The sequence below is a fragment of the Typopeltis vanoorti genome, chromosome 4 (assembly GCF_054136105.1).
Source record: "Typopeltis vanoorti isolate ZY-2024b chromosome 4, IOZ_Tvanoo_1.0, whole genome shotgun sequence".
Taxonomy (NCBI): domain Eukaryota; kingdom Metazoa; phylum Arthropoda; class Arachnida; order Uropygi; family Thelyphonidae; genus Typopeltis; species Typopeltis vanoorti.
This window is the reverse complement of record NC_143552.1, coordinates 112708877-112723823: the sequence shown is the minus strand read 5'-3', so window position 1 is coordinate 112723823 and position 14947 is coordinate 112708877. Positions and strand designations below refer to the sequence as shown.

Sequence of the window (14947 nt, the reverse complement as noted above, 5' to 3'; positions counted from 1 at the left end):
ATTGGCAATCAGCCAACAACACAATTTACCAAAAAGCAAGTAATCAAAATCCTATAATGCCTTACCAAAAAATGAATTATAAGACAATTTCAGGAAGACAAAGGAAAGAAAAAATATCAAATAAACAACAGTGTTTTGATATAAAGGTGAATGTAATTTGTTCTGCATAACATGAAACTAAATCGATATCAGTATTAATAATGTTATCCTTATAATAATTTTTGTACATGTTCTGGTGATGATAATAATAATAATAATAATAATAAAAAGAATAAAATTCAGTTCCAAAAAGATCATGTCCTATGAAAAAGAAAATACTGCATATTTTTATTATTATTACATGACACCTCCAGGGAGTCCAAAGACTCATCAAGGGAAAGCACCTACTCTACAACTCCCTGTCTTTGCTACTCAATCTACCAACTACAGCAAACTGTATCATCTACACAAACATCATCTACTGCCCACCACCACCACTAGTATATTCACAGATAATTACAAACATCTGTGCCCACGGCTAGATTCGAACTTGCAGTCTTTTGGCTGGAGAGGGGATACATTAACCACTTGGCTAACCATGCTGGCAATCTGCACATCATGCATTATGATTTCCCCTCTCCTGCGTTCATCAATAGCACTTGCTTCCCTTTTTGGACCTTCTTATCTACATGATGGTTATAATAATGATAAGGCTGCCAAGAAGGGGTTCATTTCTTTTTTCATCAGCATATCATTCTCATCTTACCAATGGAAGTTTTTTTTTTTCATCCAAGTGAAAAAAAAAGAAAAAAAAAGGTACTACTGTAATACACAGGTTGTGTAAAAATTCGATGCAGCAAGAATAATTTTTGTATAACGAACGCATTGAGATTTTACAGATAGGCAGAACCTAGAACACCCATAAATAGTCTTTTCTCTTAACATTTTTAGTATTGTATGTAGCATGTATACAGCCCAACGGGAATTAGATATCTCTTTAAAACAAAAGATGTAAAATTGTCAAGGCTAAAGGAAATGCTCTACAGTCGGAAAGCCGTTTGAAATTTTGTTTACAACTTCAACCCTAAGTGACCTCAAGGTCAATGCAGAAAGGGGAGCGGCAAAATTCAAATGAATGTTCTGGCCGACTTAATCAGATTAGAACACGAAGATGGAGAAGAAAGGGCTTGTCAAAAGTTCCAGAACCAGGAATCATATGATAACGTAAGGGGTTCGCGTGAGTGCACGGGGTTTAGAAAACTAAACCCAGGGTTTCGGAATGGATGGAATATAAGATGAGACTTCTAGAGAGAAAAGGGGGGATTTTTACACAGAGAGGAGAGACGAGGAGACGATGTGAGAGAAAGCCTTAGAGTGAAGCCCTGACGTGTCGAGGAGGAAGCCGGTGGTTAGACAGAGAAAAATGCCGCAAGCCGTCATTAGCCCAGAAGCGTAGATGACCAAGGGGACAAACAGCCAAGGAGCAGCCGAACTTGTCCATGAGCCGTTCCGCTTGTGATGTTATAAGGATAGGTGAATGAACTGAGAAATTCATGTAAGAGGGACATTAATAGCCTGAGTATCTTTTAGAGACTTGTTCTGTCTGGAATTTGATGATTGCATCTAAGAATGAGTATAGCTAATTCCTAGGAAATGTTTTGGGTTATGATTTAATCTAACGTCTGTATATAATCATGTATGGTTTTTCCCAACTAACTTTACCAATTGCTATATTGATCGATCGTAACATGTCTTTAACGCTGTTTATTCAAATATTGAGATGTTTTGTTGATGATATTTCTTTAAGCTAGATAGATAACATAATGTATGCCTTGTATTAATTGAAGTAGAGATATATTCATGTATAAGAAGTTTTGTTAATGATATTTCCTTAAGCTAGATAGATAACATGATGTGCGCCTTGTATTTGAAGTAGAGATATATTCAGATTTCAAGAAGTTTTGTTAATATTTCTTTAAGCTAGACAGATAACATGATGTGTGCCTTGTATTAATTGAAGTAGAGATATATGCATGTTTGTTTTAGTTTTTTTTTTTTTGAGAATTACAGAGGATCATCCCCTGTCTTCTAGTGTAAAATATATGCCTATTTGTTGACTATTAAATCATATGTTGCATTTAAGCAAAGTTTTTGCCTGATCTTATTTTTAATTGCAATGCATTGATCCTAAATAAAATTGAACCTAAGCAGGAAGCGTTGGTAGAAACAGTAAGTGAGTAAAGGGCCAAGACTGCAAAGCAAATTGATAACTTGGGGACGATAAAGTAATTTTGTTGTGAAAGATTTAGTAACCTACTGGAAGTGCTATATTTCTTGCACCATATCGAGGCATGGATGGTGCAGTCAAAAATCTAAATAAATTCCATTGCTCTCAGGTGAAAGGAATATAGATTTTGGAAGGTAGGAATACATGCAAAAATAGAGAAGAAAAATAATTAAATGATGGGTACGATTAGAGACATATAGTAACATTATATACGAGATATATACATTAGATATTAAAGATACAGAAATAATAGTAAAGAAAAATAAAAGACATCATATCATTACAGTTGACCACCGAACCTCTTGTGTATGGTTCCAATACAAAAATAAAAAAGAGCAAACATAAGTCTTTATTTATGCACAAGTACACAAGATCACCAAACAATGAGATTTAAACTGAAGAATTAAAAGTACAAATAATTAAAATTGAACATAAAAAATTATATTTGTTTTTTTTTAAATTTCCTATATCACAATAATATATTATTATTATTATTACCTCACACCTCCAGGGAGTCCAAAGACTCATCGAGGGAGGGCATCTACTCTACAAATCTTCGTCTCACTACTCCACCAACCTTCATCATCTAACACCAAAGCCATCTACCACCGACTACGACCACTAGTACTTTCACAGACAATCACAACATCCATGCCCACGGCAGGATTCGAACCAGCAGCCTTTTGGCTGGAGAGCAGATACGCTAACCACTTGGCCAACTAGGCCAGCTAAGACAAAGGAAAGAAAAAATATCAAATAAACAACAGTGTTTGATATAAAGATGAATGTAATTTTTTCTGCATAACATGAAACTAAATCAATATCAGTATTAATAATGTTATCCTTATAATAATTTTTGTGCATGTTCTGATGATGATAATAATAATAATAAAAAGAATAAAATTCAGTTCCAAAAAGATCATGTCCTATGAAAAAGAAAATACTGCATATTTTTATTATGATGATGATACATGGTACTACTGTAATATATATATATTATCTTCTTTTTACTCTCTTATACCTTGCAGTTTCGACAGTTTATTAATCATCGGACCTCAAATCGTTCATTCACAGGATAAGATGGTCAGCCCTATGCCCCGGTATATATAGCTCAGAAAAAGGATGTTGTTGCTTCAAGTCAATATCTAAATAGATCACATGCCCTTTTTTTTAAAAAAACAATGCAAATACTAGTTATTTTCATATATTTTTTGTGTCCATGACCTGTTTGCAGACATGCCACAAACAGGTGGTGTTCATTTTCTGTTCTTAAGAGGGTGAAAAATTATTTATGAAACTTTGCATTAGGATAAAATGTCAAATTTATCACTATTATTTATTGGAAATTATGTTGTGAATAATTTGAATTACAATAATATTAATGATACATCTGCAAAAGAGATGTCTAAGAAAAAATATTTGTAGTGTCTTTACTTAGCAAAAGTTTTTTAATAAATGTAATATAAGTTTTTTGTATATATTGATTGTTTTTATTTGTCTTTATTCATTTTGTAAGGGGATTCCCCAAGAGTACCCCCCCCCCCACCTCATGAAAGGTGAAAGTACAATGCTGGAAATACATTTACTGCAAGTTTTGATATTATGTGACATTTTGAAGTAGCTAAGTTTTACTAATGGTTTACACTAAAAAAAGACACAGGCACATACCCACATAGTGAAAATATACTTTAAATGAACTTTTTTGTTTATTTAAAGTATATTTTCATTAAAAAAAAACTCCATGGAGTTGGCAGACTCATCGTGGGAGGTTCATTCAACTGACAACATATTTATCATACTGAATCTTAAAATCCTTAACACTCCTTGCATTAACGACACAATCTGGTAATGCATTTCACTCACTGACAATTTTTTCTCCATGTAAAAAATCTATTCTTCACCACACTCTTACATAACTTCCAGAGATGACCCCTGGTTTTTCCTCTCTCACTTTCTATTCTTTTTATAATCTTATCTGGATCAATCTGATAAAAATCCTCTCACTAACTTAAATGTCTCTATCATATCACCTCTCTTCCTCCTACTAAACTCTGCAATCCACATTTCTTCAATCTCTTTTTCTCCATAGCTAGCATTCTAAAGTCCTGATATTGTCTTAGTCACTCATCTCTGGATCCTCTCCAATGTTTCCACATCACACTGAAAACCAGGTGACTAGATTTGAGCACAATAGTCCAAGTGTGGTCTGACCAGTGGCACAACCACTTCCTTATCCCTACATGTTAGAGTACTTCTTATCATAGCAGCACTACAATGTGCAGCCTTTGCAACACTAGCAATATGCCCTCTAAACTTCAGTCTACTGTCAACCATTACTCCCAAATCTTGAATCTCATCCACTTATTGCAGTATGGCACTGTCAATATAGTACACAACCTTATATTTCTGCACTCTGTTGCAAAATGCAACACCTTGCACTTATTAAAATTACAATCCCACTCCTTTGTCCAAGTCAAAGTGTATTCAAATCTTCCTGAAAAGAATTAACATCAGCATTGCTACTTGTAATTCTCCCCAACTTTGCATCATTGGCAAATAACTGAATATCTCTTCATTTTAGAAATTATGGACTTTACAACTGTGTTATAAATAACTATTTTAATTTCCCGATGTTTCGACTTTCATATTAAGGTCATCATCTCGAGTATATAGAAATATACAAGGACAAGCTGAGTTACATTTCACACAGTATGCTAAAGAGACAATGATTTTTTAATTAAAAAATTAATTATTTAATGAGAAACTACATAGCTATATTCTATTTAAGATAGACACATTATTTCATATAGATAGTTTTCTTACAGTAACAATGATGTTCTATCTACAAAAAGAAGGCACAACCATAGGCTCGCCGTTGTTGTGTCCCAATTTATGATTATTATTCTATCTAGTGAAATTCTGCTCATCTATATTCAACTTTTATCTATGTACGAGATATCACCCCAAAATACAAATATTTAAGCTATTTCTCTCCTTAGTGTTCCTAATATTTATATTATACTGCGCCTTTTGGGACATTTAGTTTGAGATATAAAATACAAAAACAAGGAGCAATTACAAAAATATGTCTGAGTGTGAAAACCAATATTGCAGTCGTGACACTTTATCTCGTAACTCATCTAAATATTCTCCCCTCTCGCTTGATTAGGTTCGTAAGTTTTCAAGTGGTACATTGGGCAGCAATTTCAGACAACTGTTTTATCAATGAACAAAGGTTTATTAAACTCATTAGCATGGTACAATTCAATTTCTAATATATATAACTCAATTCAATACTAAGAAAACGTTTACAAAATAACATTAGCTAATCACAAGTATTTGGCTAAGATCCTATATGGGTATTGCAATCATGCTGCCATAACAAAATTCAACACATACAATCATATGTATAACCCCAGATCTAATTAACATTTTAGTTAACCCTATATTAGTCTGAATACACTATATGCTTATACTACATATACACTATATGTAGATTAAACTATCCTTTCACTGTGCTAATACATAACTTTGACATTTAGAACTTTCCTATAAGTTACAATACACATGCATAAATCTCAGGACACTTGAATAGTTATATAATTAATAACAATCATACTCTCATTACAATCAGTCATGTACTACAGTCCCAGTATAATTTTCCTTAGTCTCTTGTGTAGAGGCTTAAGTGCTGTGAGGACATTATGTTGGAGGTTTAAAGGATTTTTTACAACACTCAAAAAGAATTAAATTAGAATTTAATACTTCCTATATTTCGTCCTAGTCACTAGGACATCTTGTAATCCCCGTAGATGTCCTAGTGACTAGGACGAAATATAGGAAGTATTAAATTCTAATTTAATTCTTTTTGAGTGTTGTAAAAAATCCATTAAACCTCCAACATGATTTCCTTAGTCTCTTCAACTGTTCAGTAATAGAACAGTGATTACAATTACCTATGATTTCAATTAATATGAGATTTTTACAGTATCTTATTGACTTGGGTTTTCTATATTGGCCTCTACCGTTTTTCCGATTGTACTATGTGGGGATAAACTTCTCTATAATCTGTCACTCCAAAATTCTTTTGGCATTCAACTGGGCTTTTGCGATCTTAACTTTTCGTACTTAAATTAAGGACACACTTAGAATCATCTATATAATGGCTGTGAAACTCACCACATGGGCACTGACTTCTTTATAGATTTCCTCTTTTTGTTGTTGTCACTGGATGATGAAACACATAGACAATACCTTCTTTCCTTTAGCTAAATGGCATTCCTCGTTTCTTACCATAGGAATATGGAATCCCGCTCACGTTTGTTTCCTTGTTGTGTTAGATGGAGATTAACTCCAACCCCTCCACTCAGGAAAGCCGCATGAAAAAACCTATATGAAAAGCTCGTGAAGAAACTATCTGAGAAAAAGCCTCTTGGGGGGTGGGGTTTCTAACTCTTTTATACCTTGACCCCTAATGGCACCTTCTTTAATTTCTTATCTCCGCTCCTTACTGGATTCGACTTCACCAACTAATTAGGGTGGTGTTTTTCTGCCAAACATCCTGCGGTTGCCGAGCACGCGACTCACACGTGACGATGTCTCAATTTAAGAATTGACCCTGAGCGATAGTCTTTTGCATTTGCTAGCCTCAAATTAATCTCCCTTCCAAAATTTTCTAAGAATTTACTTAATATTTTAATTTCTCATTTCAAGTATTAAAACTAGCCTCTCACATACAATTTCTTATGACTAATCTTTTCTGTCTTAACTAATTTTTTCATATCACAACTGTAATACATTCCTTCTTTAATTATTTAGTTCAACAAACACTTTTTTTTTTTTTATATATTTTTACTTGGATGCAAGAATATTTTTCTTTCTTTAAACAATTTATGTATTAGCTCTTATACAGGGGTTTTATTTTATTTTCTCTTCATGTTACACCATGATAACTGAAAATTCTACATAATGAAGGTATCAGGGTGTAACACCATTATCTCCTCCCCTTTTGCTAACTTTTATATGGAATATTTTGAGCAATGTGCTCTAGATTCCTCTCCTTTAAAACCCAAAGTCTGGCTTAGATACATTGACAATGTTTTTGCTATCTGGCCCCATGGCCGCCAGACATTAGACACTTTCCTCAGCCACCTAAATGCATACCGTTCATAACTGAGATTGAAAAGCAGAACACACTTCCATTTCTAGATACACTTGTCACACGTCTTCCTTCTGGCAGTCTTTCCTTCACTGTTTATCGGAAACTGACATATACTGGCCAATATATACACATAAACTCCTACCACCACCCAACACAAAAACTAGGTGTCATTAATACTCTAAAAAAACAGGGCTTTGAAGATATGCTCAAATGAACAAGCGCTTAAAGACAAATTTAAAGTTATCAGCAATACTTTCCTAAAAACTGGTTACAGCCAAAACACTATCAACAAAATTCTCTACAAGACCTCACTAAAATCAAAGATAAACTAGACTACAATAAAACTATAACAATTCCATACATTAAAGGGACATCAGATAAAATAAACAGAATACTACAGAAATACAACCTTAAAGCCACCTTTAACCTCCTGAAAAATTAAAAAGTTTACTCAACTCATCCAAAGACCCACTCCCCCCACTGGCCCATTCTGGAGTATATCGTATTTATTGCACCTGTAATCTACCATATATAAGGACGCACAATTCCTATCAGACAAAAGGAACATAAACAACACATTAAATATAATAACTATAGTGAAGCTGGCCTTTCTGATCATGTCCTGAACTTTACAGAGAATTGACTGGAAAAGTACCAGTTGTTTACATCACACCAAAACATGGTATGAACATAAATTTAAGGAAGCCTATGCGATTCTTATCAACCACCCTAATCTTAACAGTAATGATGGTCTAAAAATCCCAAGCATATGGAAGGCACATATTCTACTCATGGAACCTTTCTCCCTAAGAATTAACTATAAACAGGACTGTAGATAATCTAGAGAATCTTCAATGTAATATAACAATTGTCATACCAAATTAGGACATCATTGTTACTGTAAGAAAACTATCTATATGAAAGAATGTTTCTCTGATGTTATCTTAAACAGAATATAGCTTTGATGTAGTTTCTAATTAATTATTTTTTTAATTTCATTTGTATTTTTTATTTAATTTAATATATATATGCACACACACACACTCATGAGCAGTTGAATAAGAGATACCTGCTGTGTTGGCGAAATGGTGCTGTGGTCCCTCCGCGCGAATGGAATAGTGCCACATGGCGCATGACGGGGATGTCATCAGACCTTGTACTGACCATCCGAGTTAGTTGAGCACAGAATGGGGAAGACTCGAGATCTCAGCAAATTTGATTGCGGCCAGATAGTCGGAGCCAGGCATATGGGGCACTCCATCTCCGAAGCGGTGTCATGAGTGTACTGTGTCAAGAGTGTACCCGAGTACATGGAATCAGGTAAAACCACGGCCACCAGGGAAAACTGCCATGGTGTACAACATGTCGATGACAGGGGAACGGCGTCGGCTAGCTCAGATGGTAACAGTGGATAGATGGGCAACAGTGCCGCAGATCAATCGCCAATTCAATGCTGGACAACAATGACGTGTGAGCAGCCACACCATCCAGAACCATCTCCTCGCAATGGGATACAGAAGCCACCCCCCGACTAGGGTACCTCTGCTCACCGCACATCACAAGGCACAATGATTAGCATGGGCACAGAAACACCGCCATCAGACCCTTGACACATGGAAAAAAGGTCGCCTGGACTGATGAGTCGAGGTACACATTGGTACACGTCGATGGCAGGGTACGAGTGCATTGCCAAGCACATGAAGCGATGGATCCCTCGTGCCAGCAGGGTACAGCTCATGCCGGTGGTATCCTTGTATGAGGACTGTTTATGTGGGATGAAATGGGTCCACTGGTACATCTAACATCGTCCCTCACGGTGAACAATACAGGGACCTGTTGCCAGATCATGTAAACTCATTTCTGCACCTACAGCACACTACAGGAGAGCTGTAGGTACAGCTCTGGCCCACCACTCCCGAATTGTGGCCAAGTGGGTGGATGAACACTCCACGGATATGAGGATGCTTGGCTGGCACCCCGAGGTCCCCTGACCTCAATCCTATTGAACACATCTGGGATGCTGTCGAGAGAGAGATATATGCACCCTGTACCCTGCTCCGACCAATCTCTGTGCATTGTGGGAGGCTGTGCAGCAGTCATGGATCAGTTTGGCTCCCCAATGCTTACGGTGCCTTGTGGAGTCCATGCCACGCCGCATCACCACCGCCATCAAGGCAAAAGGGGGGTGCTATCTGCTACTAGGCAGGTATCTCTAATTCAACTGCTCATGAGTGTGTGTGTGTGTATATATATATGTATGTTAGGGTTATCAAGTAATTTTATAAGCTTGGTTATTTAGCTCCTAATCCCAAGTAAGCAAACAGTTAAGTTTGCACCCGAAACATAGTTCAAGTCTAAAGATGGTACAACACCAGGGCAACTCATTGTAAAGGTGGGTAAAGCTCTGATCACTATTCTTAGTATTTCCCATGAGTTGCCCTGGTGTTGTACCATCTTTAGACTTGAACTATGTTTCAGGTGCAAACTTAACTGTTTGCTTACTTGGGATTAGGAGCTAAATAACCAAGCTTATAAAATTACTTGGTAACCCTAATATACAGTATCCCCAAGTTAAAAAATTAATTACATCTATGTCTCCTCCAGAGATTCTTATTAAAAATAAAAACACCTTGTAGCAACTTGTATAGGTAAAGTTGATAAGGCCCTGTATTACTAAAACCTTGGTATTTAGGGTCTAGCTACTCACTGAGGAGAACTCAAAAAAGGTTGAAACCGGTCTGGGTAGTGACTCCCACCCATAATGTATTGCAGTATACATCTTCTAGTGAGATGTGCTTTACATTATGGAAAATACTAAGAATAGTGATCAGAGCTTTACCCACCTTTACAATGAGTTGCCCTGGTGTTGTACTATCTTTAGACTTGAAGTATGTTTCAGGCGCAAACTTAACTGTTTGCTTACTTGGGATTAGGAGCTAAATAGCCAAGCTTATAAAATTACTTGGTAACCCTAATATACAGTATCCTCAAATTAAAAAATTAATATATATATATATAATATTTTCACTAGAGGTCATGCCAGTAGAATAACCATTGTCTCTTTAGCATACTGTGTGAAATGTAACTCAGCTTGTCCTTGTATATTTGTATATACTCCAGATGATGACCTTAATATGAAGGTCGAAATGTCAAGAAATTAAAATAGTTATTTATAACACAGTTGTAAAGCCCATAATTTCTAAAATGAATGCTGAACACTGTATAACACTAAAAGAAAGGAAACTGAAGATCTCCACTCAGTCCACATGATAAATCATTTACAAACAAATTAAACAGCAAGGGCCCAAGGACAGAACCCTTGGCATGCACTAGTTACCTCCTTTTTTTTGAGACACTGCTCCATCATACACAACTTGCTGGTATTGTTCAGAGAGTCAGTCTCCAGTCTATCTAGCCAATGTACTATCTATTCCCATCCTCTGCAGCTTGTACACCAACTTATCATGTAATCTATCAAATGCTTTTGCAAAGTCCAAGAATATCCAATTTTCTTTTTACCCTTTACATCAGAATATTAGTATCTTGCATTTGGTAAATACATTTATATTAATCCATCCAGATGATTCACTGACAACCTTACATTACTGATCAGACACATTGAATAATAATTTATTAGGCACATTTCCCAAAATGTGTCAGCATCTTTAAAATGATTCATTTTGTTCGTTGTCATATGCAAGTTATTATGGGACAACTTTTACTCAGATTTGGTATTTGAAATTCCTTATAAAAATGTTGAGACATTCCTATTTTCATTCACTGTTTTCAGTTTTACAATGGGATAATATGTAGAAAATATCTATTGCAGCAACCCTGCCCTCACTTACAGTAGGTGAAATTTAATAATCTTTAGGATTTATGAAGTGGAGTAGCATGTTCCAAGGTTCTGTTTTTGGGCTGCTCCTGTTTAACTTGTCTGTAAATGATATGTGAAATGACAGGGGGGGGGGATCTTCAGTTGTTTGCGATAATGTAAAGTTGGGGGAGAACTGTAAGTAGCACTGCTGATGTTAATTCTCCTTCAGGAAGATTTGAATAGACTTTTAACTTAAACAAAGGAGTGGTGTTGTAGATTTAATATTAATAAGTGCAAGGTGTTGCATTTTGGAGTGCAGAAATATAAGGTTGTGTACTATATTGATGGTGCTGTACTGCAGGAAGCGGATGAGATTTGAGATTTGGGAGTGATGGTTGACAGTAGACTCAAGTTTAGAGTGCATGCAAAAGTATTGCAAAGACTGCACATCATAGTGCCACTATGAGAAGTACACTAACATTAGGGATAAGGAGGTGGTTATGCTACTGTATAAAGCACTGGTCAGACCACACTTGGACTACTATTCTCAGATTTGTTCATCTGGTTTACAATATGATGTGGAAACATTGGAGAGAGAGTCCAGAGAGATGGGTGACTAAGACAATATCAGAATTCTGGAATGCTGGCTATGGAGAGAGAGCGGTTAAAGAAATGTGGATTGCAGAGTTTGGTGGATACGAAGAAGTGACAGAGACATTTAAGTTAGTGAGGAGATTTTATCAGATTAGTCCAGAGGAAATTGTAAAAAGAGTGGAAGGCAAAAGAAGAAGAACCAGAGGCCATCCCTAGAAGTTATATAAGAGTGTGGTGAAGAGGTTTGTGATGAGTAGATTTTTAGCATGGAGAACTGTCAGTGAATGGAATCCTATCCTATCCTTCTCATCCGTCTAGGATGGGTTGAGTCCTCTCCTAATGAGGGGTTACTGGTATATTAATGCAGCCAGTTTGCCCTGTCCCAAACAAAGAAAAAGGAAAAAATGCGCAAAAAAATTTTCCAAAAATCTTTTCCTAATTAAAATTCATTTTTTTTTATTTATGTTATGTCGTGTCATCTATTTCTATACTACTTATGAATTAGTGATCACAGATGCTCAGTCATAGGTCGTATGTGATGCAGTGTGTATTCTCAAATCATCTAATCAGCCCCCCCCCTCCCCCCAAGATTAAATCCTGAGTGCGCTACTGTCAAATACCCTGCTCATGTTATCTTTCCTATTTTGTCTGGTTCTTTGGAACCAGACGAAACTTATTCATTCCAGCATGTTAAAATTCAATCATCTTTTCCTTGACAGATGTGAAACACTAAGAAATCGCCTGAACATGAACTGATCAGACTGTATGTCATTATTCAAGTTTCAGAAGTGATCACTATTAGTTGTTCATAAGTTTTTCATCTTCTGAATACAGTTAATGGTCTATCTCGATGATATCCATGTAACGGTGGATGAAATATACTGGATAAAACTCCAGTTTTAAAATAAATCTATGTAATTTTTATTACATGTGTAAGTCATGAAACTTTTCATCAAGCCATGAAATATTCTGGAAATTTTCCCAGAAATAATACCTATGCAACTAACTTTAATAATTAATCTTTCTATAATAGGAAAATCACAACTATTAATAGTTGGTTAGAAATTCGTGGATACAACATAGAGAAGTTGTGGTTGACAATTGAAGAAGTTATTATAAAAACAATATTGTCAGCTCTTCCCGTTCTACAGCACATGTATCACACCTGCTTTCCAGAATGCCCTCTAGTAAGCCCTTGCTTTGAAATTCTAGGTTTTGATGTGTTGCTCAATTCAAAGTTGAAACCATTTCTTTTAGAGGTAAGCTATTTTCACATTCTGTTTGAATTTTGAAATTATTCTGTTATTAATCTGAATGACCAATTAATATGTCAGGAGTAGTGGTTAAACGTAAAATCCAACAATAGATGGATAGGAATATGATACTTTATGGTAGGCAGCATGGCTTTGTAAAAGGTGGGTCTTCACTAATTTACTTACATTTTATAATAGAGGGTCAGCAGAATTAGATAAGGGAAATGGCAACACCATGATACTGCTGAACTTTGCTAAGGCATTTGACAATTTGTCACACAAAAAACAAAAGTTGGAGAAAATGAGAACAGGTGAACAGGTATGAAGCCTTTGGCATGGATGGAGGGTGGGAGGGGCTGAGACAGCAGAGAATAGTATATGGCAAAGTGGAATCTAGCAGAATGAGAGCAACCAGTAGAGTGCCTCAGGGCTTTGTACTGGAACCAATACTCTTTAATTTATGTATTAATGATATAGAGAATGATCTAAGAGGGAATATTCAGTTGCATGCTAATAATAAAAAAACTGGTGAAGGTAATAGCTAATAAAAGTGATGTAGATATCCTGAGGATGATTTAAATAAATTAGCATTGTGGACAAAAGATAATGGTTGCCAATTTAATGTTGCAAAAATGTAAGGTTATGTAAGGTCCCCAAAATTTTTGATAAGGTGAGGCAGTCACATTTATTTAGATTCAGAGAATGTGGTGCTGCAGTAGGTTCCAGAAACATTTCCTTAAATGTGAATGTACTTCTATATAATATTACAGGGAGGTGATTCTCCCCCCCCCCCCCCCCAACACACATCAATTGATCTAGTGACCTTTGTCAGTGGCATGGTCTGCAATTTCAGAATGGCTGAAAGTGTAGATAATAGTTTCTAATATTTCAATCAGATACTGGGATTTATTATTATTATTATGTGGCACCTCCAGGGAGTCCAAAGACTCATCGAGGGAAAGTGTGCCAACAGCACTGAATGATTGAATCCAGTCAAACTACTAACCGAGCTCAAACTTGCTTAACTTTTTACGTGAGCCATTAGTAGCAGAGGCTCTACCAATCGACAAACCTTTGCTGGCATTTCTTTCAGTATGCTCAAAATGTTTTTTTTTTTTTTTACATGAGAAGTTTTCATTGCTATCCTAACACCTAAGACACTTTCTGGGCCACACTGTATTTGTTTCCTGCTGGTGTGCCTACATGCAAATACATAGTTCTTATCTGTGCCCATGAAGATGTCATGGTTACCAAGGCAAAATACTGTTCTAATAATTTAATGGAACTTATCCTGAGACATGTCTCATCCTCTAAATCACATGAGTGGCTAGTATTGTGTATTGTTTATTATATCTGCATATGTGTACACTTAAAGAGTTATGCTGGTTTGTTTTTAGAAGGGGGAAAAAATTCTGCTATCTACATATGAGATCAGTTAACTATACACCTTTCAGTTGAAAAGTTCCTATAAAGGTTCCTCTTAGTGAGCTATGGGAAACCCTAAATTACTATAGGATGAGCTATGGGAAACCCTAAATTACATTCTTAATATGCTATTTTAAAGTTTTATAATTGATTTAAACACTTTAAACAAATCAAAAACATGATGTTTATTAACATAAAAAATTTCTCTAGGATAACTCTAGCAAACATAAGGAATAAAAAGTAAACAAACTACAAAATCTAACAGTTCTCTTTCATCATTTATAAAGTAAAAAAAACTTCTCCATATGAGACCCTGCCAGGGGCATGAATGTTTGTGAATGTTCAACTAACATTTACTATATGTACTGCTATAATCTGTGTCTGTGACCCTTGATGTCTTTGAGCCATAAAAATCAAAAATAACCAACTCC

The 14947-nt window shown here is 35.7% G+C and overlaps 1 protein-coding gene across 4 annotated transcripts in view; it reads right to left on the bottom strand.

The window, feature by feature from the left end:
• The window catches only part of LOC150107612 (cytosolic iron-sulfur assembly component 2A-like), a 136318-nt gene that overhangs the window by 17209 nt on the left and 104162 nt on the right, over nucleotides 1-14947 (bottom strand). For 3 of the 4 annotated variants that reach the window (XR_016548249.1, XR_016548252.1, XR_016548251.1), the window contains one exon: nucleotides 2765-2994. The gene's annotated coding sequence lies outside the window, so the exon portion shown is untranslated. Of the gene's footprint in view, nucleotides 1-2764; nucleotides 2995-14947 lie in introns of those variants that run through there. The other variant, XR_016548250.1, reaches the window with a different exon arrangement.